General features: G+C 49.5%; 1 long non-coding RNA gene across 1 annotated transcript; it reads left to right on the forward strand.

The window, feature by feature from the left end:
- The first annotated feature begins 2,519 nt into the window (after window positions 1-2,519).
- On the forward strand, window positions 2,520-3,473 carry LOC120963905 (uncharacterized). The gene is made up of 2 exons (XR_005755594.3): window positions 2,520-3,051; window positions 3,206-3,473. It is a non-coding gene; the product is annotated as an uncharacterized lncRNA (long non-coding RNA).
- Window positions 3,474-5,660: the final 2,187 nt, after the last annotated feature.

The following is a 5,660-nucleotide window of genomic DNA, read 5'->3' on the forward strand; positions in this document are numbered from 1 at the left end:
GAGTGGCCTTGCTGATGAACTACTGAGCACCAGGCGCTCCTCGCCTGGTGTCCTCCTGAGGGAAACGTGCCACGAAGCACGCCTCCACGTGGTGCCCGAGCGCCTCCCTCGTGATGATGATGAAGAGCCTTGCCCACCGAACATAGGGGGAAGGAGCCGCCCAGCGAGGATGATGATGAAGAGCCTTGCCCACCGAACATAGGGGGACAGAAGAAATTTCCCCTGAGGTAAAAACGGTGAATATGATATATGCTACACATATCCCCAAAAGGGAGCGCAAGCGCGCTCTAAGGGACGTCTACGCCATAGAGCCAGTCGCCCCAAAATTTAACCCATGGTCGGCCTGTCCGATCACCTTCGATCACAGAGACCATCCTACCAGTATCCGTCATGGAGGTTCGGCAGCATTGGTCCTCGACCCAATTATCGATGGATTCCATCTCACGCGAGTCCTTATGGACGGCGGCAGCAGCCTTAACCTGCTTTATCAGGACACTGTCCGCAAAATGGGCATCGACTCATCAAGAATCAAGCCCACTAAAACCACCTTTAAAGGAGTAATACCTGGTATTGAAGCCCACTGCACGGGCTCAGTAACACTGGAAGTGGTCTTCAGTTCACCGGACAACTTCCGAAGCGAAGAGTTGATCTTCGACGTCGCCCCTTTCCGCAGCGGTTATCACACACTGCTCGGAAGAAGTGCCTTCGCCCGCTTCAACGCGGTCCCGCATTACGCTTACCTAAAGCTCAAATTACCTGGACCTCGCGTCGTTATTACAGTCAATGAAAACATGGAGCGCTCCCTCCGTACCGAGGAGCATACCGTGGCTCTCGCAGCCGAAGCACAGAGTGGCCTAATCGAGCCGACTACTACCCCGGCAGTCAAGCCCTCGGACACTGTCAAACGAGTGCGGTCTACCCCACAGAACGACAGCCCAGCTCGTCCAGAGCTAGATTAGCAATCCGGCCCGTCACAACCCTAGCTGGATGGCGGCATACGTACCGTGCGTACATAACTACGCACTAAAGATACCATGGGCACTGACGGAGGCATACGGAAAACACGGTCCACGGCACGGCTCGACCTTATCCGGAACTTATATTCTTCCATCTTTTTTCTTTTTTTTTCAGGTTCTTTACAACCCACACCACTCTTCGCTGGTACTTAGGGCCCCTTTTCCAGGCCCCTTATATACACTCGATAGTTGGTCCTCTCAAAGGACCATACACTATGGGGAAAAGCGGCGCAGACGTGTGACAGAGTGTCCAAAGGATCTTCAAGATCATCTTTTCAAATTTAGGACCTGTATATAGCTTTCCCTTGTTCTCGGCATGTAAAATGGTGTTGATGCTAATGCATCTTCTGTAAAAATACGTTTTGACGTACCAAACTATAATGGAAACAGTTTCGCCCAACCTTATTCGGTGTTGGCTTATTTCTTAATCCGTTTTCCCACTTTATGTCCGAATTGGCATATACATCTTGGTATGACTTAAATCGCCAGGGGCTCTATTTCAAGCCATATATATATATATAGGGAAAAGCATGGCTAATGTGTTTCTCAGTGAAGGTCGCAATCAAGGCCACATGTTGGCATTGGGATATGGTCTAGCTCCTTTCCCTCTTTACATTTCTTGTATATTAGGTGCTCCATTCTTATTTCCTCATATAGACGAAAGTGGACCACGCCCCCCCCTTGTTAGCCCAGTAGACCCAGTGGTAGGCTGGCAAGCCTGGCGCGGTGCAGACCTCGGTCCAGGTGACAAAAGTTCGTGCACGAACCGTTCCCAGTTGATGATGAAAGTACTTTCCCTTCGCTCTTTCTTCCTCGTTGTCCATCTCAATCCAAATCCCACCATCCCAACCTTCTTAGCCTCCCCTACCTTCCCTTCGCGGTCGAGTTGCCCCACCCCGTCCCTCTCCTTCTCCCATTCCCGTCATGGTGCTCCCTCACCCCGTCACTGTGTCCAATCTCTTCTGCTCCAGGCCGATGGTGATGCGGGATGGGGCTCTCCTCTCCTCGTCCCCCCCATTGCGTCCGTCGTCCTGCTGCCTCCTATCTATTTGTCCCCTATCTTCTTCCAGCCACCCACCACTACCACTCATCTAAATCCAGTCAGGATGGGAATGGGCCGGGTCGACCCGCCGGGTCACTGACCCGACCCAAAAATTCAAGGCCAATGGGTCACGTGTGTCGGCCTCAAATAAGATTTGGGTCAACAGGGCCGCCACCGAGTGACCCGTTGGGTCAGCGGGGCCGGTCCGCCTTATAGTCTTATGGCTCACAACAGCCGCAGTCTTCATCCTGCCGACTTTGTCGTAGGAGCCAATTTTACAATGCAGTCAGTTGTATAATTTTCGGCGAACGCTCGCGTATATGAACAACAAAATTGTCTTGATATGTTTCATCAAAATGCGCATGTACAAAATCACAAGTAGACGGCTTAATTTTTTCCTATTACCATGTATTAAATATTTTATTAATTCTTACACTGGTTAGATTCCATTAAAGCGTGTTTAATTTTAACATCTCATTTGTGCACAAGACAATGTAAATCAAGAATTTGGGTCGACCCGGAATGTCCATCGGACCAACAAGGCCACTGACTATTTTTTATATGGGTCGATCCGTGGCTTCTCAAATTGGCCTTGGGGCCATGAGGGCCGGGTCCAAGGCCAGGGCCGGGTCGGCCCATTCCCATCCTGAAAATCCAGTCGCTGACTGCCCCTCCCCTCCCGAGTTGCGCCGCTCCCTTCAGCGCCCTAAGAGATCAGCAACACCCACTAAAATCCACCAGATCGAGGTCGCACCCCTCATGCCCTTCCTCCTCTGACTACACCACCGTCGTCTCTACCACGACGAGGAGGAGACCTGCACGAGGAGGTGACCACTCAATACAACGGTCGGCGTCGGCAGAGTAGCTTGAGGAGGCTCGGCATCAGCACCTCACCAGGACTCCAGAGTAGCTTGAGGAGGCTGGCCTCGACGTTTTGGTCCAGCTGGTTGACCGTACCTCCGGTTCCTTCTCCGGCAACCACAAACGACCGTGGTATACGAGGCCGAAACTGCTCCTTCCCCATGCTTCTATGTGATTTGTTTTTGAGCCAATTCGTGAAGCTAGCTAAAGCTGATAATTGTGTGATTTTCTCTTCCCCAGTAGATACTGGGTAGCATCTCTAATTTGTCGATTCTTATTATTCCAGTTTCTTGCGGTTTGCTGATGACATCTCATAACACAAGCTAGGGGATGAAAAGCACGTGAAGATGCGGACGTCTTATAGTTGTGACCAGCATCTGTTTGTGTTCAACTTTCTGTAGATTTACATCTGATAATTAATTTTGCTCTGCCTTTCCAATCTTGCTGGAATTTTGTTGCTTAACACACTAGCAGCTGTTTTATGTCAATAATGTTTATTATTCAGTGTAAGCTAATGTAGCTATTGTGCCATCTTAAAGATTGTTGAGTTATTATTACAGCCCTCAAGTTAATTCTTGTTTATGTATTCATTTATTTTTATTTTTATTTCGATCACTCCATTTCAAACTTCAAAGCTATTGTACCAGCTGCCTAGACTGTGTTTCAAGGTGCTGGCATATTCCAGCACTCCGTTTCCCCTGTGAGGAAAATAAGGAATCACGATTACAAAGATCAACACACGATGGCATTGACGGCATCGACGTTGGAAATGCTAGCAGCACACCATTAGAAAATCTCATAGCACTACGTTCGGCGTGCGCCAGCTTCAGCATCTCCAAGAACATGTACATGTCCACATGGGGCTCCTGCAGTCGCGTGGTCCGGCGTTGTCTGGGACGCGCTGCTCGTCCCTCGTCGAGCATGTTGCGGCCGCGCGCCTCGCCTCCCTGAACCCCCGCTTGTGTGGCTTTGGCGTGGTCCTCCAGTCCCTCGTCAAGGACTTTTAACTTCTGCTGTCGGGAGTTTTAGGTAGATGTAAACCAGAAAAAATAAGTGTATAAGTGAAACGCATGTTGAGTTTGACCTCCTCTATCTGAATCAAGTTAGGTTTATTTAGTTGTATGCACATGTTCGCTGAATAAAAACTTATTTCATCCAAGTTATCTTAACATTATGCACTCGTACTTCACATATCATAATTACTGAAATTCATCAACAACACTTCGGACAATAATTTCAGTGTCTTTTGTTAAGAAAAACATTGTCTGCCATGGCCTGGGCCAGACTTGAGATATTTTAACGCGACTATGACCATAAGGTGCAGGCGCGACAACGCCATGCGCTAAAAGGTTGAGTCTGCATTTTCCTCTTCGGTAACAAGACAAGGGTTGACTCGGGGAGCCCTTGGATCGAGCAGCTGACCAGAGTTTCACGATCGAAGAGCACGTGAACACAAATACCAGTCTACTGTTGATCAAATTTCAAACAGCTTTCACGATCTAAGAGCACGTGAACACAAATACCAGTCTACTGTTGATCAAATTTCAAACAGCACGTGGAACATGAATTTATTCCTCGTCTGGGTTACTATCAAATTGAAATGTTATGTACATCCACTGAACGCTATCTGTACGCGCATGATGCTTTGAGGCAATTCTATGCGGCCGGGAGGTCAACTCCAACGTAAAACCCCTAACGGACGTCTGTTTTATCCTGATTTTATCTGTTTGGGTCGATAAAACAGAAATGCACGTCCGAATGTGGTAGTCTGGTCGTTGGTGTGCCCAACCGGCCGCCACATCCTAAAATTTGTCCGCTTTTCGACTTTCAAATTTAGACCCAATTAGACATTGCAAAAAATTAAAAATGATATATATTAAATAAACGTCCAGAAAGTCTGAAGGCCGCGCATTCAAACCAAACTTAAAATTAAAAGACATAAAATCTAGATTTATGGCCGTCGCCGTCTTCAGTAGCCGCCGCCGTCTTCAGTAGCCGCCGCCGTCGTCCTTGGTGAGATCGATGTAGCGCAGCAGCTGCCATAGGTGGGTAGGTGGCTTGTGCTGCTGCTGCCAGGCGGAAGGCACTTGCACCACCTCTAGCCGTGGCGGAGACGGTGACCATGTGTCGGTGCCCACCCACGCGAACGGCGCGGTCACAAACTCTGGCGTGCACGGCATCGTCTCCGTCCAGGTCCACGACTGGCCTACCAACGCCGGGTTCCAGGCCGCGGCGGTGGGCTCCTTGGACACCTCCTCCATGGCCTCCTGCTTTGACCTCCAACTTCGGGATGGCGACGTCACCGGCGGCCGACAGAGCCACCATCTCGTCAGGGCCCTCCCATTGGGCGCGGTCATGCTCCCGAACGGAGCCGAGAGCGAGGCGGGGCCGCCGATGGGTGTGTGTGTGTGTGTGTGTGTTGATCCCTCTGACGGTAAGCGAAACGTGCAAGTTATACTTTCTCGGTGGTCTAGTACCGTCGTACAATTATAGTGACATATAAACCTTTTTTGACATTGCTCAAACCCTGCACAATTATATGCATGCACTCTTTTTATTGGACAGGGCACTTTTATAGCATGAACGTTATGTCCCTCGGGTACCATTCTAGTCGAGTGGCTCCCTCTGATGGCCCGCAACTACACCCGACAATACATATACTCTCTCTCTCTCTCTCTCTCTTCCTTGTGTGTGTGAGAAAGAGGAAGTGTGTGTGTGTCTGGCTCCCTCTTATAGTAAGA

This window comes from Aegilops tauschii, chromosome 5 (assembly GCF_002575655.3).
Source record: "Aegilops tauschii subsp. strangulata cultivar AL8/78 chromosome 5, Aet v6.0, whole genome shotgun sequence".
NCBI lineage: Eukaryota > Viridiplantae > Streptophyta > Magnoliopsida > Poales > Poaceae > Aegilops > Aegilops tauschii.